This window comes from Globicephala melas, chromosome 16 (assembly GCF_963455315.2).
Source record: "Globicephala melas chromosome 16, mGloMel1.2, whole genome shotgun sequence".
NCBI classification, from domain to species: Eukaryota; Metazoa; Chordata; class Mammalia; order Artiodactyla; family Delphinidae; genus Globicephala; species Globicephala melas.
The window spans coordinates 73,704,968-73,731,911 of record NC_083329.1 but is presented as its reverse complement, the minus strand read 5'-3'; the positions used below and the strand labels follow the sequence as shown (position 1 = coordinate 73,731,911).

The 26,944-nt window shown below is 47.5% G+C and overlaps 1 protein-coding gene across 3 annotated transcripts in view; it reads left to right on the top strand.

Moving 5' to 3' along the window:
• Positions 1-4,058: 4,058 nt before the first annotated feature.
• RET (ret proto-oncogene) overlaps positions 4,059-26,944 on the top strand; it is a 262,367-nt gene continuing 239,481 nt past the window's right edge. For all 3 annotated transcript variants that reach the window (XM_060285978.1, XM_060285979.1, XM_060285974.1), the window contains exon 1: positions 4,059-4,191. The gene's annotated coding sequence lies outside the window, so the exon portion shown is untranslated. The remainder of the gene's footprint in view (positions 4,192-26,944) is intronic.

Below are 26,944 nucleotides of genomic sequence, written 5' to 3'. Positions count from 1 at the left end.
GAGTTCCCTGTGCTATACAGCAGATTCTCATTAGTTACCTGTTTTATACATATTAGTGTATATATGTCAATCCCAATCTCCCAGTTCATCCCATCCTCCCTTCCCCCCTTGGTGTCCATACATTTGTTCTCTACATCTGTGTCTCTATCTCTGCCTTGCAAACTGGTTCATCTGTACCATTTTTCTAGATTCCACATATATGCATTAATACACAATATTTGTTTTTCTCTTTCTGACTGAACTTCACTCTGTATGACAGTCTCTAGGTCCATCCACGTGTCTACAAATGACCCAATTTTATTCCTTTTGGAAGCTTTCTATTTTTAACTACTGTATGTGGCTCAGAGGATCTTTCTATATATCATTGCAGTGTGTGTGTGTGTGTGTGTGTGTGTGTGTGTGTGTGTGTGTGATCCTTGTTTGGTTTGCTAATCCTGTAGAGAACTGGGAGCTTCGCGTTTTCCCCTGTGTTTTGGTGACATCCGTAACAGCATCCCCTGTCCCTGGAGGCTGATGGAGCCCCTCTAATCCCTTTTTACCTTTTTCATTCTATGTTTATTGTTCTTTTCAGGTTTTCTGCCTCTTGTTAAGCCTATTTTGGTGATTTAGATATTGCAGGAAAATCTTCCATTTCATCCAGATACAACAAAACCGACCAGGGTGAAGCTGTGCCTACCATCTTTTTGTGGTTGAAATCACCTCCTTCATATCTGCAGTCGTGTCCCTTTGTTTAACCTCACATCTTCAGTTTCGTACCTTTCCCTTTTTTTCTTTTGCTTGACTTTCCAGAGGCTTGCTTATCTTAATGATCTTTTCAAAGAACTGGCTTTTGGTTTTATTTATCAAATCTACTTTTATTACTGCTGTTTTCAAATTAAATTAACTTATTTCTTATTTCATCCTTTTTAAAAAAGCTTAGTTATATCTTTCTTATATTTAAGTATACATGTGTATATCAAGGCTATAAAATGTCCCTTTGGACATATGCCACAGGTTTTGATAGGTCATGCTCTTATTGTACATCTCTTCCTCAACTTACAATGGGGTTACAACCTGATAAACCCATTGTAAGTAAAAAATATCATAAGTTGAAAATGTATTTAGTATACCTAATCTACCAAACGTCATAGCTTAGCCTGGCCTACCTTAAACGTGCTTAGAACACTCACATTAGCCTATAGTTGGGCAAAATCACGTTAACACAAAGCCTATTTTATAATAAAGTGTTGAATAGCTCATGTAATTTATTGAGTACTGTACTGAAAGTAAAAAACAGAACAGTTGTCTGGGTACAGAATGGTTGAAAGTTATCAGTTGTTTATCCTTTTGATCATGTGGCTGACTGGGAGCTGTGGCCCAGCATTGCGAGAGGGTACCATATTGCATTTCGCTAGCCCAGGAAAAGACCAAAATTCAAAATCTGAAGTACAGTTCTACTGAATACACATTGCTTTCACACTATTGTGAAGTTGAAAAATCGTTAAGTCAAAACATTTTAAGTCAGGGACCATCTGTATAGTCTGTTTCTAAAGAGTTTTTCATTTCAGTTTTTATTTTCTCTTTAACATAAGTTGCCTTTCTCTTTTTCCCCCTTTTATTCTGTTTATTACAAATTCATTTGAGGATATAGATTTCCCTCTAAATGCCAGTTTTGTTGAATTCCATATTTTTATATGAATACCTTACTGCTATTGAGATTCAAACATTTTATAATTCCCATTGTGGAAATTAATTTTGTTTCCAAAATGCATTTTTAACATTCTTATTGTCCCTAATTGTATTGCAACCTGGGGACCGAATGTGATCTGTGAAAGATGCTGAGGGCTCCTTGCTCACCCAGCACAGCATCAATGTTTCCAAATGCTCTACGGGAGCCTGACAAGAACATATGTTCTCTGTTGGGTTCAAATCTTTCTGTAAAAAGCGAGTTCCAGATATTCTGATCTATTTTACTGTTTTGGAATAGCCTCACTTGTTTTGTTTGCTGAAATCTCTGGCGCTGGTGAATCTTTTAACATATCCAGGATGTTTCTCTGCTTAGGCTGAAGGGTAGAGTGGAGAGAGGCCAGATACCTGTTGTCCAGGACTGGCACCTTCTCATTTGCTCTCCTTGCGTATTGCCAGGTAAGTACTCCCGTGTCTCAGAGCGTAGTGAGCACAGTAGGCAGGAGTTGCAGGGTGGGGTGCATTTCTCCTGGGTTGGGGGTGTGTGTGCCATCTCTGCTGTTGTAGGGGAGACACTGCCCACTTCCCTGCCTCGTGACAGATATTATTGGTCAGGTGGCTCCCACCTGGCCTGGGCTCCTGGCCGGCCCACTGTGTGGAGATGGTCCCCGCAGTGATGGAGAGGAATGCAGGCTCCTGGGAGAGTACCAGGGCCTCCCAGGGCCACTGCTGCTCTGACGCTAGCGTGTCTGGGAAGCCCCACACGTCTTCCCCAGCGGGCCGTCCTCCTCCTGTGGTGATTCTCAGGGTGCCCCCCTCAGCCTGCAGCTGTCTGCCTTGCACTCCGTCTTACCCCACTCCGTCACCTCCTTATCCTCTGCTCTCCCAAACTGACTCACGTCTTCCCTGAGGTTTATGAGAAACAGCTCTAGCATGGTGCTCTAGCAGGGTGCTAAGAGTTGGAGTTTCTGAAATCAGGGACTCAAACAGATATTTGCACACCCATGTTCCCAGCAGCATTATTCCCAATAGCCAAAACTTAGAAGCAACTAATTGTCCGTCAGTGGATGAATGGATAAACAAAATGTGGTGTATCCGCACAATGGACTATTATTCAGCCTTAAAAAGGGAAGGAAATTCCAACATATGCTACGAGGTGAATGAACCTTGAAGATATGCTTAGTAAAATAAGCCAGACACAAAAGGGCAAATACGATGTGATGCCACTTATATTGGTACCCAGAAAAGACAAATTCGAAGGGATAGAAAATAGAACAGTGGTTGCCAGGGGCTGGGGGGAGGGAGAACGGGGAATTGTTTCATGGGTTTGGAGTTTCAGGTTGGGAAGGTGAAAATTTTCTGGAGATGGATGGTGGGGACGTTTGCACAACATTGTGAATGTACTTAATACCACTGAACTGGATACTTAAAAATCGTTAAAATGTAAGTTTTATACATATTTTATCACAATTAAAATAAAAAAAAACGCATGGATTTTGGAGCCAGTCTGCCTGTATCAAATCCTGCCTTGGCCATTAAGTCGCTGGGCATTAAGCAAGTTGCTAAACCTCCTTGTTCCTCATTCCTCATCTGTAACATGGGAATCCTAGTGTTTAAAGCGTGGCTCTGGTGGGTAACACCGGCAGAGTTGTTAAAGCGGCCTGGCCCAGTGTTAGGGACAACTGCAGCCACCTTCCCTGGGCTGCCTCCATGGGGCTGGGATTGCGAGAAAGGAGCTCTTTTTACCATCTTGTTTATCCCCAGCCCTCTTCCAGGAGGGCTTGGCCATGCTTCTCCTCCCACCCAAGCCTCAGCACCCCTGCCCATCGTGCCCTACTTGTTCATTGACCTCTAATAACATCCCGTTCATGCTCAGCTCTAGAGTGGCAGGCACCAGCCCCTGACCATTGGCGTCTCGGTTCCCCGTGGGCTCGGCGCAAGCGTCCATCTGATTTCTCCCAACACTTTATTGCATCTGTTTGTTGAGACACCTGCTTCCCCCACTGGCCGTCAACGTCCTGGACAAGGTGCTCGGCTGTGATTGACCGAGGCCGCGGGGTCCTCTTGGGTCCTCCGCTACCGCAGCCTGCCTGCCTACCGGGCTCGGCAGTGCGGCCCCCTCCCGGGAACTGACCAAGATATCGCGTTCTTTGCTGCCCTAACACCCGGCCCTGCTGCCTGTCAGCAAATGCTGTGGGCTGGACTGGTCCCCTTCTGGGGGCCTCACTTTCCCCGTCGGTGATGTAAACCAACGAGGTCTTCATAGCTCTGATACCGTGTGCCTTTCTGACGGGGAGCGGTGTCAAGCCCGTGTAAGCTTAGCGGGGCCACCCAGGTGAGAGAGATTGTACGTGCACACGTGTGCGTGCGTGTGCGTGGGTGCGACTGCGCCGCGTGTACGTGCGGGCAAATATGCATATTTGTGTGTTCAGACGGAGGAAGGCCCCAGCTCCCAGCAGAGCGGGAGGCTTTCTTCCTCTCCAGACCCTGGAGCGTAGAGGAGGAGGGCCGTTTCCGAACTCTTCCGTGAGTAAGCTCGCCGTTCGCTCTAAGCTCGCCGCTCGCTCTGCTTAGGCTCCGCGGGGAGCTACACGCAGAGGCCGGGAGGGGGCGCCCCAGACAAGCAAATGCAGGGTGACGGCAGGTGGGCCTCCGCCTGATTGCCAGGGACGGGGTAGCGCACGACTCGGATCCTTGCCTACCGCTGACAATGGGAATAATAATAATTATTAAACACGACAGTTACTGCTTATTTAGCGCTTATGCTCCCAGGCACCGGGCTGACTGCATAACGTGCATTATTTCGCCAATATTTGGAACCCTGTATTTTTGTAAGTCTGTTATTAAAAAGCTCCCAGAGTTGAGCTAGTTGTGCCACTCAGTAGTTGTGTGACTCTGGACACGTCTTTGAGCCTGAGATTCTTCTACATAAAATAGATTTTTTTAGCCTGTGTGTGTGTACATACACACAGGTGTGTGCAAGTGTGTGCGTGTGTGCATGCACACATGTGTTTTCATGGATGTGTGTGTGTGTTTGCACGTGTACATTGAAGACCCTGGAGTTGGAGTTTGAGGAGTCTAGAGGACATGCCAGGAAGGCAGTTGACACCAGGTGCCCAGGAGAGAAGCAGCGATCCCCATGCATCCTGCGGGGGGTGTTCTGGGGAGAGAGGCTCAGAACCTGCTTACAGTAAGGAAAGAGGGGCGCTGGGGGCTGGACCATGGCAGTCCTGTGCTTCGGGGAGGTGGAGAGCATGCCTGAGAAGATGGAGAGAGTGGTCAGAGAAGGGAGTGGAAATAGGGGGCGTCGAGAAATGCACAGGCTGCCGGGAGGGCATCTCGGCACCTGGGCTGACGCTGTCCCTTGGGAAGAAGGCTGCCGTAGGGACTGTGCTCGCCGGTTGGAGCAGAAGCCCTAGAAGGAGGCCCATGAAGTACGGCCGAGTGGGCATAAGGCAGTGACGGTGCCACAAGCAGGAGAGAGATGGGTTATTCCACAAGTGTGGTTGGGACAACTAGTTAATCCACTGAAAAAACATAAAGTCACTCCTTACACTATGGTTAACATAAATTCCAGATAGATTAAAACTTTAAATATAAAAAAAAGAGGAAAACTGAAGAGACTTCTGAGAAGGTGGTTAATTGGGGGATTATCCCAGGAAGCAGGAGTGAGCGAGTGGAGACGGGAGGAGGTGGGTCAGATGCTGACTGTGGGACTTTGAGGCTGACAGCTTCATCGGGGTTCCTCCTGCCACTGCTCCCCCCAGAAGGTCTTCTGAGGTCTGGATGCCTCGCACACACAGTCTCCCTGAGTCAGGTAAGAGAAGCGTTAGGTGAGATGCAGCATCTGAAGTCAGGGGCCGCGGAGAGTGTCCTGGGCACCCGCTGCCGTAGGTTTGGGAAGGAGAGAAAAGTCCCGACCTGGAGACTGCGGCTTGAGGACCTATTTGAACTTGCTTAGACCCTTCCACGCCTTTTTTAGGTCCACATATTTTTCCATGGTTGCAATCATGGAAGGGTACGCTGCTAAGCAGCCTTGACTTATCCACTTTATTTTATTATTTTTAGTTTTTATTTTTTGGCCACGCAGCTTGTGGGCTTCTAGTTCCCCAACCAGGGATTGAACCCAGGCCCCCTGCAGTGAGAGCGCAGAGCCCCAACCACTGGACCGCCAGAGAAGTCCCAGTCCACTTAATTTTAGGACTTGGATCTCTCTCTTATGATACTGCTTAGTCCGGCTGTTGCTGTTGCTGAGACCTCCCTGTGGCTGGGCACTCTGGTTGTCGTCAGCATTCTGCTCTCCCGCCTCGGGGCTTCCCTGAGGCCGGCTGGCGTGGACTTTCCGGGGTGGACCACGCTCTGCACTGTGTTGCTGTCCCCATCCTCACCGTCACTGCCAGCACTGGTGGACAGCTTTCCATGCACCAAGCCCAGTTTCAGGTGCTTTACAGGAATTTTCTCTCAGCCCTTGTACTAGAAGCAGAGGCACGGTCGTCACTCCCTTTACTGATGATGTGCTGGAGCTTGCAGAGGTTAAGTGACAAGACCAAGGGCATCACTTTCCATCTGGTTTGCCACCAGCCCAGCCCTTCTCCCTGTGTCCACGTCCCTTCCCACCTTAACAGAGATACCATCAGGAGCCTCGCTGGGTCCAGCCAGGGGGCTCTGGGGGCTCCATCAGCCCCTCAGTCCCTGGGCTTCCCTGAGGTACAGAGCTGACTGGTCTCTCCCAGCTCTGGGAAGGTGCGTGTCTTGCCATCAGGGTCTCCACAGGGCCTGGCATGGGGTTCTGGAGAGATCTTGTTCTATGAGCCCCCCACCCTGCACGTGTGCACACACACATGCACACACGTATGTACACACGCACCCCCATGCCCTCTTGTCTCTGAACCTTGAATTATACCCTCCCCTGCCCATTCTTGCCTATCCTTCAGGACCATCCTCAAAACCCCATCTCAGCCATCTCTGGTTCTCTTTTCTTCCCTTCCTCATAGAAGAAGTGATGCTGTCCTCTGTCACCAAACGTTCGTTAGGTGCTTAGTGAATGCCGGGCCCTCCTGTGTCAGGTGCAGCTACCAAGTGCAATCTGTGTGCCGAGCCCAGGCTCTTCTGGGAGTCCCACGGTGGGCTGCCCCTGTGTGCATCAGCAGGTCTGTGTCCTAGTCTCTAGCTGTGTTCCTTCATGCCTGCATTTATACATTTGTTCAACAAATTGATGTTGAGAAACTCTCATATGTACTTTCTCACCATGGTCAGGACATAGGCCTATAGAGTTAGCTACTCTGGGCAGCTAACATAAAGTATTCTTAGAGAAGAAACCAGGAGGCGGCATTATAGGACATTGGCCTTGGGTGTATCCCTTAGTCTTCTGTGGTTGGGTTAATAGGAGTTGTGTCCCCAGGGTACTGAACTGCAAAAATGAAGAAGCAGACTTTTAGATCATCCCCTCACCCCCACCCCATCCCACCCCAGCCACTAACTCCAGGGGGGATGGTCCTGTCTTCTCTTTCTGATAACGATCAACTAAAGACAGCCGCTATCATCTACTGAGTAATCTCTCTGGGCCAGGCTCTGTGTTTAGTGCTTTATATATATTCTGTTATTTTGAACCTCAAAACAACCCTATACTTATCCCCATTTCACAGATGAGGATATTGAGCCCCAGTGAGGTTAAGTAGATTCCCCCAAGGTCCCTTAGCCAGTAGGTGGCAGCACTACAGTTGGCTTCACCCCCAGAGCTCCGGGGCTTATACCCACAAAGCCGCATCGTATTATCTCTGTGCCAGTCTCTTCACAGCAGTCTTGACAAGCAGATGTGATTGGTCCTGCCCCACTGAGGCGCAGGCAGGCTGGAGCGAGGATGGTGGAGCTGGAAAGAGTCCAGAGCTCGTTCCCCTGAGCAGGGGGCCCTGATGTGAGGGGGTGGACTCAGATCCACGCCTACCTGCTGCACGCAGGTTTTCTAGGCAGCCCTCCTTACCTGTAAAACTAGGAGGGCCTAGGATGTGGGCCCGCTGGGCAGGAAACCGGGCCTTTGCCTGACAGGTGTCTGCACACGTGATCGCTGGGGAGGGTGCCTGGGGCTTGGCAACCAACACTACCCGCTGGCCCTGTGATGGCCCTGATCCCAGGTGGGGCGGCCCCTCCAACCTCCTGCCCTGGGTCCCAAGCCCCGGCCTTCCCTCCTTCTGCTCTCTCTGGCACTGGTTGCCCTAAATCGGCCCCACGTGAGCAGTAGCCCTTCTAGAAACCACGTTCTCCAGGGAGATTTGCTTATGTCCTGGTGATGCCACCTCGCAAATGCAATCAGGAAGTTTCCTCAAGACTTCAGCTGCTTTGCCGGCAGCCGGGCCTGGCTCCCTGGATGACCACGCTGCTCCTTGGCTCATGGCTTCTCTCCAGGCTGGACAGGCCCCAGAGACCCTCCACCATCCACGCCAGTGCCCACAGAGAGGGGCCGGCTCTGGGGCACGGCCTTGCCAGAGTGTCTTGTTGTTGCTTTCCTCTCTCCTCCCACCCTTTGAGGTCCTTGGCTCTGGTTTTATTCAGAATCATGGAGAGTCTTTATCTGTTTAGAGAAAGCACTCAGCAATGAGGAATCAGTACCTTAGACCTTCCAGACAATGGCCATTTTCCATCAAGGTTAGGCTCTTAATTGAAGATTTTAAGAAGAGAGGAAAATTGGGGAGAGTCCAGAAATTCTCTCCAGTATAATCTGTAATCAGAACCAAAGAGCTGTATTAATTCCCGTGGGTTCTCTCCCTGGGATTGCCCAGAGTGTGGCGTCAGCAGACACGGGGAGTCGGGGTGAGAGGGCACTGATGGGGTGAAACATTCCGGGAAGCAGATACGGGGAGGGCTGGGGCACACCTTGCTCTTGGTTTCCCTGTGCCTCTACCTCCTCACTCCAGTCTGCACCCAGGACTGACCTCAGAGGCAACTCGGTGTCGTGCCATCTGAAAACGTGGGGACAGGGCCTCCAGGGATGAGTATGCGCTGCAGCTGGGCAAGCGGGGGCCTTGGGGGCAGTGCAGAGTAGGTGGTGGTCAGGGTCTGGGGCTGAGTTGAGGGTCTGGGTTTTCCCAGCCCGGCAGGAACTAGAGGTTGAAGGTGAAGATGATGCAGGACCAGCGGAGGTTTCCCAAGAGGTGGCCGGAAGAGCCACTTCTCCAGGTGCATCGGGCGGCTGGGGCCCGGCTCCAGGGGCACATGCTGCCTGTCCCATGTGCCCTCTCCATGTGACCCGAGTGGAATTCCCTCTGGCCTGGCCTCCTCACTCCTTGCACCCTCTGCAGCGCGCTGTAGCTTCTGAGAGTGGAGCTGTCAGGAAGGAGGTGCGATGTTAGCTGTCCCCTGGGGGTTTCTTAGCCCGAATCTGCACATGGGCTGAGGGTCCCCCGACAGATGCCGCTGGCTTCAGCAGAGGTCCCCACGAGCCCACTCCATGGCCCCGCTTTCTGACCAGGCAGAGTAGCTGTCGGTTGGACAGAGAACAGACGGGGCCTTGGACCTGGGGGCAATCATGGACAGGATGGTGATGATGACACGGCCACGTCGTTGATTTCCACACCAGCCTGATCCAGTCCCACCTGTGACTTCTCTCCCTTTCCTGCTTAACAGTTCTGAGGGCTCCAGGCCTGAAGTGAGAGCTGGGTTGGTTGCTCTTTCTGTGGGTCAGGGTGGAACCCAGGAAATTAGAAAAAAGTACCGTTACCATGTGTTGAGACCCTACTACATGCCAGGAGCTTTAAGATTCCCTAAAACAATCTTGCAGGTTATGCTCCATCACCCTCCTGGTGACACAGGAGGAAATGGGGCTCCTGGAGGCTCAGTGACCCTCCCCTGAGGGTCCAGGTAACCTGGCCCAGATGACAGTGCCGACGCGGAAGTGAGGCTGGGATTGGAGACAGGTTTGTCCAGGTCCCTGGCCCTCCCTCCACAGGCAGCGCTGTGAGAGGAAAGGGTGTCAGTGGACAGTGGGCTTGGCTCCCTTGGAAGACCTGCCAGCCACCGCATGCTGGGCTCCCTGGGGGAGCTTGGAGGGCAGGCACTCCCTCCTTCCTACTTTCTGCCTGAGTCCTCTGGGTGCCTTCGGGCCACATGGCGGCGAGCTTTTCTGTGCCCCCGAGGGGACCAGGACCCCTGAGAGGCGGCGTCCCCCCATCTCCTGGCTGCTCTGCCACTTCTTCCTCCTTTATGTTCGTGCCTGTCACAGAACAAACAGCAAGGCTGTGTCAGGGAACCAGGGCGGTGGCCAACTGCCACCCATTTCTCTCTTTTTCTTTTCCTCTGGAAAGCCCCACGGTTTGGCTTTCTGCCTGCCACCGGTTTCTGACAGTACTCACTTTTGGATTAATTCGGAAAGTGACCTACATTGATTACATTACTGAGTTCCCACAGAAATGTGTCCAGAACCAGAACTTAAAACATGGCATTCTGAGGAGGTTGGAGTGAGATCTGGTCCCACGAAGAATGTCCCCGTATTAGTCAGGCAACCACTGGGGACCCGCCGATGTCTTCAGGCCTTTGTATGAGCAAACATGCAGTAACAGGTCTCCTGCAGTGGGTTGGGAAAATACTGATCTTTCTGAACAAATGACTATGGCTGCTTGTCCTGGGTAATGAGAATTATAATATATCCTGTTTTCCTTTTTACCTTGGCTTCTAGGAAGCTCAGCGCCAAGTTTTATGCTTAGCTCCAGACCGACTTTCCTTGGCCCGGTTCTCTGGTACGGCCCCTGGTCTCTCTCTATCGAATGAGGCTGTTGCTCAATTTTCGTACATTTTCCCCCATTATTGCAGATTGTGGAACATCTTTTCTGGAAGGAGGTCAGGCATAAAGAGTGAGTAAGAAATGAGAGCAGGTGACTTTGTCCTTGAAGGGCTCTCTGCCCAAGATGGGTTTATGGCTTATGGGCTGGGAAGGAGTGGGACCGAAGGCCTCAGGGGTGGTAACCTGGGAACAGGTGTCAAGGAGCACACACCTACAGGGGTGTCGTGGCATGTCATGTGACATGGACACTAGAGTTACACAGAAGTGTTCCAAATGAGCATGACTGAACCTCACTGTGCACAGGAGGGAAAACCGGATCACAGTGGTCACTACTTTCCTGTTTCTTGACTGTCTTGGCTCGTACTTGTGGCGACATTGCATGTGTCTGTGTTGTGCTTTGCTCACTAACCTTGTGGCAGAAAGAGAAGCCTCAGGCTTTACACCAGCTCGTGTCTGACAGTGGCCTTCTTACGTCTTGCTGAGACCCAGATTTTCCCTATTTTTTTCCCCTGATGAAGATAGTGCTACAGTGCTCCTGCTGGAGCCTAGAGCATTTCCCTTCTCTTCAGTCATTTCTGGGGGTAATCGCCCAAATGTGGAATTAGTGTGCCCGAGGAGGAGCATTTGAATGCAGGCAATGTGTGGGACCAGCCTGAAGGACGGGGCCAGTTCCCAGGCCACGCCCCCCCAGATGCTTGCTCTTGTACCCCAAACTTGTCACTGCTGGCTTTGGCATTAAGACACTAATTTGGTGTAGCACTGAATCTGAATTTCTTTGGCTGCTATGTGGTTGGACAATTTGCTCTAGTTTTTGTTCTTGTGCGTTTTTTTTTTTTCCATTTGTGTTTCATTCTCACAAACTATCTGTTCAGACCCATCACACCTTTATCAATCAAGGACTTGATGAATTCATTAAAATTTGAGTGAATATTTTGTAAAACTAGCTATAGGTCAGTCATATTTGATAGAGACAGTTTCTAGGCTGGTTTCCTTCTAATTTTAGTTTTTTTCTTAGAAATTCAGATTGTTTTCTACTCAAGTCAAGACCCTGATTTTGCTGGTGAGGGGGGACCGTCCCTGTCCCGATGCAGTTCCCCACCCCGAGTCTGGGGGCCAACTGAGCCTGGCTGGGAGGGGTTTTGGGGGGCACATCCTGTGGAACTGAGGCCTGGACGTATCGTGCTTTATTCCCACTCGGGCCCCAGAGGCCTGGGACCTGGGGCAAGGTGGACACCTGGACAGGGGTTGGGGGCACACGGTGCCTCCTGAAGGACCAGGGTGGGTGAGCTCCCCACTCAGCCCCGGGAGGGCGGTTGCAAAGGAATTCTTTTTTTTGTGTGTGTGTGATACACGGGCCTCTCACTGTTGTGGCCTCTCCCATTGCGAAGCACAGGCTTCGGACGCACAGACTCAGCGGCCATGGCTCACAGGTCCAGCCGCTCCGCGGTATGCGGGATCCTCCCGGACCGGGGCACGAACCCGCGTCCCCTGCATCAGCAGGCGGACTCCCAACCACTGCGCCACCAGGGAAGCCCAGGAGTTCATTTTTTTTTTTTTCAATTAATTAATTAATTAATTAATTTTTGGCTGCGTTGGGTCTTCGTTACTGTGCGCGGGCTTTCTCTAGTTGCAGCGAGCGGGGGCTACTCTTCGTTGCGGTGCGCGGGCTTCTCAATGCAGTGGCTTCTCTTGTTGCGGAGCACGGGCTCTAGGCGCACAGGCTTTAGTAGTTGTGACATGCGGGCTCAGTAGTTGTGGCTTGCAGGCTCTAGAGCTCAGGCTCAGTAGTTGTGGCGCACGGGCTTAGTTGCTCTGCGGCATGTGGGATCTTCCCAGACAAGGGCTCGAACCTGCGTCCCCTGCATTGGCAGGCGGATGCTTAACCACTGCACCACCAGGAAAGCCCCTGAAAAGGAATTCTTACCTGCGCTGTGTGGCTCTCCACCCCCACCTGAGAAGGGAGGTCCCATGACCCTCAGGGGCCACATGGCCCTCCATGCTGGTCTGTGCTGGACGAGCCCTGGAGGACACTGTAGGGGTGGGTGGGGAGCACCCCTAGTGGAGGGTTTTGTGCGGCAGAGTCAGAAACAGGGAGGGGCTGAGTCACAGGCACTGAGCAAGACCCCTCCTAGCTCTTCTTGTTCTGCAGACCCAGCATCTCCTCAGCCTTCTGCCCACCTCGCCCTCCCCTTGGGGTTCCTTGGCAGACAGTCTCGCTGATCACGTACTGTTCTCTCCCCACGACCCTTCCCTTGCCGGCTGCTGCAGTCGATCCCCAGGCCTCTGTGCAGCGCTTCCTTGGCGCGGCATCCTGGAGGACTTCCTGGTAGAGGTGTCCCTGCAGGCACAGGCTGGCAGTGTACACGGCCCACAGCTAGGCGCAGTAGGTGGTTGTCAGACTAATGTGTTTGTTGGATGGTAGGTTCTGGCAGGCAAGTGAGGTTCCCTTCAGGTCCCTGTGGGATCCCCTCAGCCCCTTAAGATGGGAGTGTGGAGTTCAGGGTGCTCTGGGTGGAGTGGGAGGCTGGGAGGTGCTCCTTTTCTGCCTCACTTTAGAGCCTGGGCACAGTTCCGGAAGGCAGCCAGACTTCCCCCTGTCTCCGGCCTCCTTTGTGTATGAGTCACCATCTGCAAGTTGCCCTCATTTGTTTTAATTTAACAGGACTCGGCTCATTCTGGGAGCACGGCCACTGGTTTGTCCTTCCTTCTACTGTAGCTTTATGCTTCTGTGAAAAATGGGGGCAGGGTGCAGAGTGCTTTGCAATAAAGCACTTCCCCCTCATCATCTTTTAAAAAATTTTTCTTAACAGAAGCAATGGGAGAAATTTACTGGCCTGTCAGAAAAGCCATCGCTCATCAGACTGGAGAAAGGAAAAGCAGAGGTCATCAATTCATGGGCAGTGTCTCAGGAAGGGATTAAATCACTTAGCAACATGTCCTTAAGAAATCATTGCAGCCTCACACTGCCATTTTCTTTTCCTGGACTTTCCCATCAAATGCATTTTCCAAATGCAAGGCGAGTCCGCTGCTAATGGTCGGAAGGCTGTGCCTGCTCCATTTCTAGAAGAATAGGCAGACCCGCGTGCATGTGGGCTTGTGGATGATACACACACGTGTGCCTGCATGAGCCAACAAATCGGTATTTGTATGATACAGTTCCATAAACACACACACACAACCATTGTCTAGCTGTGATGTTCAATTTTTTTTCTTTTTTTTGGCTGCATCGCGGCATGGGGGAATCTTAGTTCCCCAACCAGGGATTGAACCCGTGCCCCCTGCATTGGAAGCACAGAGTTGCAGGACCCTTGATAGTCAGTGGACCAATGGTTGGGAGCTTTGGCTTTGAGACCTGCTGGACCGGTGTTCAAATTGCAGCTCTGCACTAGTGAGTTGTGTGGCCTACCCTCTCAACACTGTCCTCCTTGGGCCACGTGAGCCTGGAACACGAGGTGCTGTGACTGGCATTTACGTTGATGGATGGGGGTCCTTTTGCTTGACAATGTCCCTGAAGTTCTGGCAGCCTCTGTCAACAGGACAAAGAGAGCACCAGGACACTCCACTAGCCATGAGGCATGAGGTATGGATAACTAAGATATTGTGGCTAATTTTATGTGTCAACTTGACTGGATGATGGGGCACCCAGATTAAACATGATTCCTGGGTGTGTCTGTGAGGCTGTTTATGGATGAGATTAGACTGAGTAAAGCAGATTGCCCTCCCACGTGGGTGGGCCTCATATAATCAGTTGAAGGCCTGAATAGAACAAAAAGTGGAGGGGGGATTTGTTCCCTTCCTGCCTGTCTGATTGAGCTGGGACACCAGCCTTCTCCTGTCCTTGGACTCAGGCTAACATCATCAGCTCCCCAGTTCTCAGGCCTTTGGACTCAGGCTGGAATTACAGCACTGGCTCTCTTGAGTCTCCAGCCTGCAGATCCTGGGGCTTCTTAGCTTCCATAGCCACAGGAGCCAATTCCTCATAATAAGTCAGTCACTTATCTCTCTCTCTCTCTCTCTCTCTCTCTATCTACCTATCATCTCTCTCTCTACCTATCTATCATCTATCATCTCTCTCTCTCTCTCTCTATCATCATCTATTATCTATCTATCTATCTACCATCTCTCTCTCTACCTATCTATCTATCATCTGTCATCTCTCTCTCTATCATCTATCTATCTATCTATCTATCTATATCATCTATCTATCTATCTATATATCATCTATCATCTATCATCTCTCTCTCTTTATCATCATCTATCATCTATCTATCTCTATCATCTATCTATCTAATCTATCTATCTATCATTTCCTATTAGTTCTGTTTTTTTCTGAAGAACCCTGACTAACATAGATATGAAGGTGATCAAAACAGCCCAGCCAGCCATGAAAAACAAAACAAAACAGATGAAATATCCCTGTTGGAATTAAGTAGGAAAACTTTCCAAGCACGAATTGCTCCCTTTTCTTCATCCAAAAAAAACCCACTGAGTGCCTCCCTGTGCTGGGCCCTGGTCTAGGGAACCAGGGATGGACAAGCTGCCTGTCTGTCCTCATGGGGCTTGAGTTCTTGGCGAATGAGTAGAGAGGCGCAGAGGGTGGATCCTGTGCCGGCAGCGGCAGGGCCATGGCAATGCTGGGGGGACGCATGAGGATGGCCAGCCTCTGTAGAGGACAGAGCACTGTGGGCACCACCCGCCTCATGGGGGGTGTGGGTGCGAAGGTGGGAGAAGCTCAGCAGGTCCGTGGAGCAGCACGGGGCTTGGGGAGCTGCCAGCCCCCACAGGAGCCGCCCCAGACAAGGCAGCTGGCACTTGGCCAGGCTGACGGGCTGCATCTTCGGTCTTCATTACCTCCTACAGGAGGCACTGAGGCAGAGACTGCCCGGGGCAGGGGAGGCGTGAGCCGCAGCCCTTGCCGGGCTCTGAGGATCTGGAGGATCCGCTCCAGCCTCCCTCCCTGGGGCATCTTCTATTTTCCTCTCCTCGTGACAGTGTCATGCTTCCTGCCCAGGCTCAGAGGGCCCGTCACGCTCCTTCACCTGCTCTTTCCACAGCGTTACCTGCAGTCTTCCTGGCCCCTAGCAGGAGTCAGGAGTATGGCACAGGGCCTGGTAAGCGATGGATGGCCTCAGCCAATGGGGAGCTGAGAGTCCCTGGTGCCAGCATGGTACCTGGAGATGAGTCCCTTCCGCCACCTTGGTGGGCATCACGTGGGAACTGGGCCACGCCTCGCCCACAGTCACTCCTGGCAGGTTCGTGGGGCAGCTTTTGCTCGCTGCCCCCACCCCTGTTACTACGTAAGTGGCGACAGCTGGAAGTGCCCCTTGGGCAGCTGGAAACAGGGGTGGATGGGGCTATGCCAGAGACTCAAGGCCAGAGGCGTGCTCATGTCAGAGGACAGTGAGATCTGGAGTCGGCCCGGCCCTCCTGTGCCACCTACACCTCCCTCCTGGAGCTCTTAGTCACCAAGGGCTCTCCGTGTGTCTGCCCCACACCCAGGGACCCAGGGCTGACCCTTAAGGCATTTGGGGCCCCTCCCTGGAGCCTCGCCCCTTTCTGGGCTCTAAGGGATCGCTGTCGCATTCACAGCGCAGCCTAAGAGGTGCCTCTGTGGGCATCCCTGTTGTCCCTCCCGCCACGTCCCCCTCTCCCTGTAGGTGGATGTGAGTCATGAGAATCAGGCACTGAGCCTTACCATGTTCTCCATGGTTCTGCTTCCCCCAAGAGAGACCGAGGGCTGAGGTCAGAGACACACCAAATCTCTTTCATGCTTATTAAACAAGCTGTAAGTGAATACGTCCCCATGCCTGCAGGCACTAACTGGATGGGGAACGCAGAGTTAAAAACTGTGGCCCCTTCTCTCCAGGAGCCAAAGCCTATGGGGTTAAGGCAATAAGTTCTTGGGGGACTTCAGGAGCACACAGGATCGGGGTCAGGGGGCGACAGGCTCCCCAAGTAAGCCCTAGAGAGGGAGAAGCTGACCTCGAAGGGGAGAGGGTGATCCAGGCTGAGGCGACAGCCAGCACAAGACTGGAGGTGAGGGACACGGTGGGCAGAGTGAAAAGCTCGTCCCTCTGACCAGGACTTCCCTAGTTTTAGCAATAAAAATCCCACGGGCCAGAAAACCAAGCCCAAATGGGGTGGTTGGTCCCCGGGCTGGGAGGCAGGGTGTGGGTATAAGAGGAGAGGCCAGGAGAGCAGGCCCAGCTCAGAGGGTGACACACATGCCCAGGAGCTTCAACTGGGCCCTTGTGCGGTGTGGAGCCACCAATAGGTTTGATCCAGGGGGCCCACGGGGTCAGACTGTGCTTCTGGAAGGTCTTGAGGCTGCACTCAAGGACGACAGGCAGGGGGAGGCAGAGGTTGGCCAGGAGGCTTCTGGTGATCAAGGCCAGGTGTCAAAGTCCCTTGAGTCGGCCACAGTGGGGGAAGGGGAGGCAGGCAGGAGGCGAGATCAAGGACTCGGGGACCCAACGGGCGTTGAGGTGAGGCAAGGGCCTGCCCAGAGTGCGGCTCGGGTGTCCAGGGCTGGGTCGAGGGGATCCATTCCTCCAGGGGAGCTGGCTGGCTCTGTGTTGGACCCATGGAACAGGAGGTGTCCTTGACTGGGTGAGACAGAAGTGCGGGGGACCCAAGCTGGAGTCACCGTGATTGCAGTGTTCCCAGTGAGCTGGTCACTGAAGGTCAAGAGGCCCCTGGGGGTGTGCAGACTGAGGGCAGCTGCCGGGCAGGTGGGGGTGGGGAGAGCAAGGGGGCCCCATGGAGGGGGGCATGGGGCATGGACAGCAGAGGGGAGAGGTGGCCATCAGGGCCAGGGAGGGGACAACAGACGGAAGGGGGTCCTTCAGGTTTGCCAGTTCGCTGCTTCATGGGGAGACCAGCATGAACCAGTGGAGACAGTGGTGTGGCCACTGGTTCCCCAAGTGGTGAACAGCTGCCTCATTACCTTCCTTGGTGGCGTGAGTGTGCAAGAATGAGAGACAAAGCCAAGGGTGCTGGAGGAGGAGGGCCGGCCAGGCAGACCCCGCCCAGGGGAGACCCCGGACATCACTGCTCCCTCAGTCTCCTAGTGTGAGTGAAGTGGCAGGTCCCCTTGTCCACAAACTGGCAGAGCTTGTCTGAGATCAGATTATGTCTGAAAACATTTCATGAACACAGCTGTGGGGATCTCTGAACCTGACTTCGTTGTTGTTGGTTCTGTGAGTAGATTTTAAATTCTTTTTTTTTTCATTTTTTTTTAAACATCGCTATTGGAGTATAATTCCTTTACAAGGGTGTGTTAGTTTCTGCTGTATAAAAAGTGAATCAGCTATACATATACATATATCCCTATATATACTTCCTATTGTGTCTCCCTCCCACCCTCCCTATCCCACCCCTCTAGGTGGTCACAAAGCACTGAGCTGATCTCCCTGTGCTATGTGGCTGTTTCCAACTAGCTATCTATTTTACATTTGGTAGTGTATATATGTCCATGCCACTCTCTCACTTTGTCCCAGCTTACCTTTCCCCCTCCCCATGTCCTCAAGTCCATTCTCTATGTCTGCATCTTTATTCCTGTCCTGCCCCTAGGTTCTTCAGAACCACTTTTTTTTTTTTTAGATTCCATGTATATGTGGTAGCATACGGTATCTGTTTTTCTCTTTCTGACTTACTTCACTCTGTATGACAGTCTCTAGGTCCATCCACCTCACTACAAATAACTCAATTTTGTTTCTTTTTATGGCTGAGTAATATTCCATTGTATATATGTGCCACATCTTCTTTATCCCTTCATCTGTTGATGGACACTTAGGTTGCTTCCATGTCCTGGCTCTTGTAAATAGAGCTACAATGAGCTTTATGGTACATGACTCTTTTTGAATTATGGTTTTCTCAGGGTATATGCCCAGTAATGGGATTTCTGGGTCGTATGGTAGTTCTATTTTTAGTTTTTTGAGGAACCTCCATACTGTTTTCCATAGTGGCTATATCAATGTACATTCCCACCAACAGTGCAACAGGGTCCCCTTTTCTCCACACCCTCTCCAGCATTTATTGTTTGTAGATTTTTTGATAATGGCCATTCTGACCGGTGTGAGGTGATACCTCATTGTAGTTTTGATTTGCATTTCTCTAATGATTAGTGACGTTGAGCATCCTTTCATGTGTTTGTTGGCAATCTGTATATCTTCTCTGGAGAAATGTTTGTTTAGGTCTTCTGCCCATTTTGGATTGGGTTGTTTGTTTTTTTGGTATTGAGCTGCATGAGCTGCTTGTATATTTTGGAGATTACTCCTTTCTCAGTGGCTTCGTTTGCAAATATTTTCTCCCATTCTGAGGAATGTCTTTTTTTCTTGTTTATGGTTTCCTTTGCTGTGCCAAAGCTTTGAAGTTTCATTAGGTCCCATTTGTTTATTTTTGTTTTGATTTCCATTTCTCTAGGAGGTGGGTCCAAAGGATCTTGCTGTGAGTGATGTCATGGAGTGTTCTGCCTATGTTTTCCTCTAAGAGTTTTATAGTGTCTGGTCTTACATTTAGGTCTTGAATCCATTTTGAGTTTATTTTTGTGTATGGTGTTAGGGAGTGTTCTAATTTCATTTTTTTACATGTAGCTGTCCAGTTTTCCTAGAACCACTTATTGAAGAGGCTGTCTTTTCTCCATTGTATATGCTTGCCTTCATTTTCAAAGATAAGGTGACCATATGTGCGTGGGTTTATCTCTGGGCTTTCTATCCTGTTCCATTGATCTATATTTCTGTTTTTGTGCCAGTACCGTACTCTCTTGATGACTGTAGCTTTGTAGTGTAGTCTGAAGTCAGGGAGCCTGATTCCTCCAGCTCCATTTTTCTTTCTCAAGATTGCTTTGGCTATTCTGGATCTTTTGTGTTTCCATACAACTTGTAAAATTTTTTGTTCTAGTTCTGTGAAAAATGCCAGTGGTAGTGTGATAGGGATTGCATTGAATATGTAGATTGCTTTGGGTAGTATAGTCATTTTCACAATGTTCATTCTTCAAATCCAAGAACATGGTATATCTCTCCATCTGTTTGTATCATCTTTAATTTATTTCATCAGAGTATTATAGTTTTCTGCATACAGGTCTTTTGTCTTCTTAGGTAGGTTTATTCCTAGGTATTTTATTCTTTTTGTTGCAGTGGTAAATGGGAGTGTTTCCTTAATTTATCTTTCAGATTTTTCATCATTAGTGTATGGGAATTCAAGAGATTTCTGTGCATTAATTTTGTATCCTGCTACTTTACCAAATTCATTGATTACCTCTAGTAGTTTTCTGGTGGCATCTTTAGGATTCTCTATGTATAGTATCATGTCATCTGCAAATAGTGACAGTTTTACTTCTTTTCTGATTTAGATTCCTATTATTTCTTTTTCTTCTCTGATTGCTGTGCAGACTATGTTGAATAATAGTGGTGAGAGTGGGCAACATTGTCTTGTTCCTGATCTTAGTGGAAATGCTTTCAGTATTTCACCATTGAGAATGATGTTGGCTGTGGGTTTGTCATATATGGCCTTTATTATGTTGAGGAAAGTTCCCTCTATGCCTACTTTCTGGAGGGCTTTTATCATAAATGGGTGTTGAATTTTGTCAAAAGCTTTTTCTGCATCTGTTGAGATGATCAGATGGTTTTTATTGTTCAATTTGTTAATATGGTGTATCACATTGATTGATTTGCATATACTGAAGAATCCTTGCATCCCTGGGATAAACCCCACTTGATCATGGTGTATGATCCTTTTAATGTGCTGCTGGATTCTGTTTGCTAGTATTTTGTTGAGGATTTTTGCATCTATGTTCATCAGTGATATTGGCCTGTAGTTTTCTTTTTTTGTGGCATCTTTGTCTAGTTTTGGTATCAGGGTGATGATGCCCTTGTAGAATGAGTTTGGGAGTGTTCCTCCCTCTGCTATATTTTGGAAGATTTGAGAAGGATAGGTGTTAGCTCTTCTCTAAATGTTTGATAGAATTCGCCTATGAAGCCACCTGGTCCTGGGCTTTTGTTTGTTGGAAGATTTGTAATCACAGTTTCAATTTCAGTGCTTGTGATTGGTCTGTTCATATTTTCTGTTTCTTCCTGGTTCAGTCTTGGCAGGTTGTGCATTTCTAAGAATTTGTCCATTTCTTCCAGGTTGTCCATTTTATTGGCATAGAGTTGCTTGTAGTAATCTCTCATGATCTTTTGTATTTTTGCAGTGTCAGTTGTTACTTCTCCTTTTTCATTTCTAATTCTATTGATTTGAGTCTTCTCCCTTTTTTTCTTGATGAGTCTGGCTAATGGTTTATCAATTTTGTTTATCTTCTTAAAGAACCAGGTTTTACTTTTATTGATCTTTGCTATCATTTCCTTCATTACTTTTTCATTTATTTCTGATCTGATCTTTATGATTTCTTTCCTTCTGCTAACTTTGCAGTTGTTTTGTTCTTCTTTCTCTAATTGCTTTAGGTGTAAGGTTAGGTTGTTTGTTTGAGATTTTTCTTGTTTCTTGAGGTTGGATTGTATTGCTATAAACTTCCATCTTCGAACTGCTTTTGCTGCATCCCATAGGTTTTGGGTTGTCGTGTTTTCATTGTCATTTGTTTCTAGGTATTTTTTGATTTCCTCTTTGATTTCTTCAGTGATCTCTTGGTTATTTAGTACTGTATTGTTTAGCCTCCATGTGTTTGTATTTTTTGCAGAGTTTTTCGTATAATTGATATATAATCTCATAGAGTTGTGGTCAGAAAGGATACTTGATACAATGTCAATTTTCTTAAATTTACCAAGGGTTGATTTGTGACCCAAGATATGATCTATCCTGGAGAATGTTCCATGAGCACTTGAGAAGAAAGTAATCTGCTGTTTTGGAATGGAATGTCCTATAAATATCAATTAAGTCCATCTTGTTTAATGCATCATTTAAAGCTTGTGTTTCCTTATTTATTTTCATTTTGGATGATCTGTCCATTGGTGAAAGTGGGGTGTTAAAGTCCCCTAGTATTATTGTGTTACTGTCAATTTCCCCTTTTATGGCTGTTAGCATTTGCCTTATGTATTGAGGTGCTCCTATGTTGGGTGCATAAATATTTACAATTGTTATATCTTCTTCTTGGATTGATCCCTTGATCATTATGTAGTGTCCTTCTTTGTCTCTTCTAATAGTCTTTATTTTAAAGTCTATTTTGTCTCATATGAGAACTGCTACTCCAGCTTTCTTTTGATTTCCATTTGCATGGGATATCTTTTTCCATCCCCTCACTTTCAGTCTGTATGTGTCCCTAGGTCTGAAGCGGGTCTCTTGTAGACAGCATATATACGGGTCTTGATTTTGTATCCATTCAGCCAGTCTATGTCTTTTGGTTGGAGCATTTAATCCGTTTACATTTAAGGTAGTTATCAATATGTATGTTCCTATTACCATTTTCTTAATTGTTTTGGGTTTGTTATTGTAAGTCTTTCCCTTCTCTTGTGTTTTCTGCCTAGAGAAGTTCCTTTAGCCTTTGTTGTAGAGCTGGTTTGGTGGTGCTGAATTCTCTTAGCTTTTGCTTATCTGTAAAGGTTTTAATTTCTCTGTCAAATCTGAATGAGATCCTTGCTGTGTAGTGTAATCTTGGTTGTAGGTTTTTCCCTTTCATCACTTTAAATATGTCCTGCCTCTCCCTTCTTGCTTGCACAGTTTCTGCTGAAAGATCAGCTGTTAACCTTATGGGGATTCCCTTGTATGTTAATTGTTGCTTTTCCCTTGCTGCCTTTAATATTTTTTCTTTGTATTTAATTTTTGATAGTTTGATTAATATGTGTCTTTGTGCGTTTCTCCTTGGATTTATCCTGTATGGGACTCTCTGCACTTCCTGGATTTGACTATTTTCTTATCCATATTAGGGAAGTTTTCAACTATAATCTCTTCAAATATTTTCTCAGTCCCTTTTTTTTTCTCTTCTTCTTCTGGGACCCCTATAATTCGAATGTTGGTGTGTTTAATGTTGTCCCAGAAGTCTCTGAGATTGTCCTCAATTATTTTCATTCTTTATTCTTTATTCTGCTCTGCGGTAGTTATTTCCATTATTTTATCTTCCAGGTCACTTATCCGTTCTTCTGCCTCAGTTATTCTGCTATTGATTCCTTCTAGAGAACTTTTAATTTCATTTATTGTGCAGTTCATCATTGTTTGTTTGCTCTTTAGTTCTTCTAGGTCCTTGTTAAATGTTTTCTCCATTCTATTTCCAAGATTTTGGATCATCTTTAGTATCACTACTCTGAATTCTTTTTCAGGTAGACTGCCTATTTCCTCTTCATTTGTTTGGTCTGGTGGGTTTTTACCTTTCTCCTTCATCTGCTGTGTATTTCTCTGTCTTCTCATTTTGCTTAACTTACTGTGTTTGGGGTCTCCTTTTCGCAGCCTTCAGATTCGTAGTTCCCATTGTTTGTGATGTCTCCTCCCAGTGGCTAAGTTTGGTTCAGTGGGTTGTGTAGGCTTCCTGGTGGAGGGGCCTGGTGCCTGTGTTCTGGTGGATGAGGCTGGATCTTCTCTTTCTGGTGCTCAGGACCACGTCTGGTGGTGTGTTTTGGGGTGTCTGTGACCTTATTATGATTTTAGGCAGCCTCTCTGCTAATGGGTGTGGTTTTGTTCCTGCCTTGCTAGTTGTTTGGCATAGGGTGTCCAGCACTGTAGCTTGCTGGTCGTTGAGTAGAAATGGGTCTTAGCGTTGAGATGGAGATCTCTGGGAGAACTTTCACTGTTTGTTATTACATGGGGCTGGGAGATCTCTGGTGGACCAGTGTCCTGAATGCAGCTCTCTCACCTGAGAGGCTCAGGCCTGATACCCATCCAGAGCGCCAAGCTCCTGTCAGCTACACGGCTCAGAAGAAAAGGGAGAAAAGAAAGAAAGAAAGAAAGAAAAATAAAACAAAATAAAGTTATTAAAATAGAAAAAATTTTTAAAAATAAAAAAATTAAAAGGTAATAAAAAAAAAGAAATAGAGAAAGAAAGAAGAGAGCAACCAAACCAAAAAACAAATCCACCAATGATAACAAGTGCTAAAAACTATACTAAAACACCACTACCACCAACAACAAAAAAGTAGACAGAACCCTAGGACAAATGGCAAAAGCAAAGCTATACAGAAAAAATCACACAAAGAAGCGTATACATCTATACTCACAAAAAGAGAAAAAGGAAAAAAAATATATATGTAAGGAAGAGAGCAACTAAATCAATAAACAAATCTACCAATGATAATAAGCTCTGAATACTAAACTAAGATAAACATAAAACCAGAAACAAATTACAGGCAGAAAGCAAACCCCAAGTCTACAGTTGCTCCCAAAGTCCAGTGCCTCAATTATGGGATGATTCGTTGTCTATTCAGGTATTCTACAGATGCAGGGTACATCAAGTTGACTGTGGAGATTTAATTCACTGCTCCTGAGGCTGCTGGGAGAGATTTCCCTTTCTCTTCTTTGTTCGCCCAGCTCCTGGGTTTCAGCTCTGGATTTGGCCCCACCTCTGCATGTATGTCGACTGAGGGTGTCTTTTCCCTGACCAGACAGGACGGGGTTAAAGGAGCAGCTGATTAGGGGGCTCTGGCTCACTCAGGCCAGGGGGAGGGAGGGGTACGGAATGCGGGGCGAGCCTGTGGTGGCAGAAGCTGGCATGACTTTGCACCAGCCTGAGGCGTGCCGTGTGTTCTCCTGGAGAAGTTGTCCCTGGATCACAGGACCCTGGCAGTGGCAAGCTGCACGTGCTCCCGGGAGTGGAGGTGTGGAGAGTGACCTGTGCTCGCACACAGGCTTCCTGGTGGCTGCAGCAGCAGCCTTAGCATTTCATGCCTGTGTCTGGTGTCCACACTGATAGCCGCAGCTTGCGCCCGTCTCTGGAACCCGTTTAGGCGGTGCTCTGAATCTCCTCTCCTTGCGCACCCTGAAACAATGGTCTCTTGTCACTTAGGCAGGTCCAGACTTTTTCCCGGACTCCCTCCTGGCTAGCTGTGGCACACTAGCCCCCTTCAGGCTGTGATCACGCAGCCAACCCCAGTCCTCTCCCTGGGATCTGACCTCCAAAGCCCGAGCCTCTGCTCCCAGCCCCTACCTGCCCCAGTGGGTGAACAGACAAGCCTCTTGGGCTGGTGAGTGCTGGTTGGCATGGATCCTCTGTGTGGGCATCTCTCCGCTTTGCCCTCCACACCCCTGTTGCTGCGCTCTCCTCCATGGCTCCGAAGATTCCCCCCCCCCGCCGCCATCTCCACCAGCGAAGGGGCTTCCTAGTGTATGGAAACCTTTCCTCCTTCACAGCTCCCTCCCACTGGTGCAGGTCCCGTCCCTATTCTTTTGTCTCTGTTTTTTCTTTTTTCTTTTGCCCTACTCAGGTACGTGGGGAGTTTCTTGACTTTTGGGAAGTGTGAGATCTTCTGCTGGCGTTCAGTAGGTGTTCTGTAGGAGTTGTTCCACATGTAGATGTAGTTTTGATGTATTTGTGGGGAGGAAGGTGATCCCCACATCTTACTCCTCCACCATCTTGAAGGGGCCCCCTGATTTTAAATTCTTAATGTTCAAGGCATATTCAGGTTTTCTCTTTCTTTGTGAGACTCTGTAAAAAGTTTTGTTTCTTCAAGTTATTGTCCACTTTCTAAATGTTTTCAAATGCATTGGCATTATAATGATCTATAGTTACCTTTAAATTTTCTGTTCTTTTGAAAATTATATCCTCTTGAGTCCTTATATTATATGCTAATATTTTTTCTCTTTTCATTCTCTTCATCATTTGTTCTAGCGGTTTATTTTTATTTTCAAAGAACTACCTTTTTGAGTTTGTTGATCCTTTCTATTTTATCTTTATTGTCTATTTCATTAATGTTTGCTCTGATCTTGATTATCTCCTTCTTTTTATCTAAAGATTTATTATTTTATTTTTATTAACTTCTTCATTTGGACTCTAAGTATTGTTTCCTAACAGATAACATTAAAAAGTCCCCTAAAAGTACCTTTCAGTGGCATCCCTCAGGTTTGGATATGTATTATTTTCATCGATGATGTGTTATAAGCATTCATACAGTATGAATTGTTATATGCCTCACTTTTTGCACTCAGTATTTTGTTTGTGAGATTCATCCACATGGTTGCCTGTTGCTGTAATTTATTCATTTTCTCTGTTACATAATATTTCATTGAATGATTATGTCATGATCTGTCCATCCTAATGTTGGTGAATATTTGGCTTGTTTCCGATCTTTGGCTATTATGAATGATACTGCTGTGACCATTCTTGTACATGACTCTTGAGATACATGTCCAGACATTTAGATTGGGTGTATATCTAAGAGTGAAATTTCTGGGTCATAGGATATGCTGATATGAAACGTTAGTCAATGATGCCATCTGTTTCCAAAATATTGGTACAATATAAACTCTTGTCAGCAGTGTGTGAGTACCCACCCCATTCTCCACAGGCTTGATAACACTTGATATTGTCAGTCTTTTAAATTTTAGACATTCTGGTGGATGTGAAATTGTGTCTCAAAGAGGTGTGAATTTGCATATCCTTGACTACTAATGAGATTGAACAGTTTTGCAAGTATATTACCCACTGGCATATCTTTCATATGAATTCCGTGTTCAATTTTCTAGGCTGTTTTTCTTTTGATTTGCCTGTCTTTTCCTTATTGATCAGTAGGCTATATAGAGAGAATTAAATAATTTGGGTCTTTTATATGTATTGTAAATATATACTTCCAGTACATGGGTTGCTTTTTCACTTTCTTAGTGGTATCTTTTGATGAACAGATATTCTTAACTTTAATTTAGTAGTCCAACTCAGCAATCTTTCTTTATAGTTAGTGCTTTTTGTATCCTGTTTAAGAGGTTTTTCCCTACCTCCCAGATCACTCTCCTATATTATCTTTAGTACCCCTAAAATTGATATTTATGCATGATGTGAAGTAGGAGTCAAGCTTTAGTTTTTCCCCAAATGGATATGTGGTTGTTCTAGCACCATTTATTGAAAACTCCATCCTTTGTTCTCTGGCCTACAATGACAACTAAAATCAAGTGCCCGTAGATGCATGAGTCTGTTTCTGGCCTTTCTGTTCTGTTCCACTAATCTGTTTGTCTATTCTTGCACCAAGACCACTCTGTCAGACAGCTTAAAATGATTTTTATTGATATTTGGTAGAACAAGTCCCGTCACCTTGTTTGTCTTCTTAAAGCATGTCTTAGCTGTTTGGGGGCCATTTCATTTCTATTCTAAACATTTTTAGAATTAGTTTGTCAAATCCCCCTAAAAATCCCGGTGGGATTTTGGCTGTGATTGATTGATTGCATTGAATCTATTTATCATTGTGGGGATGATTAACATCTTTACTTTATTAAATCCTCCAATCTAAGAACATGATAGATCCCTCTAGTTATTAAGGCGTTGTGTTTCTTTGTAAAGCTCCAGCACATACTTTGTTAGATTTATTCCTGTGTATTTGATTTCTTTTTTTGATGGTTTTTTATATTATATCACTTAAAAATTTAAAATTCTTGTTTGTT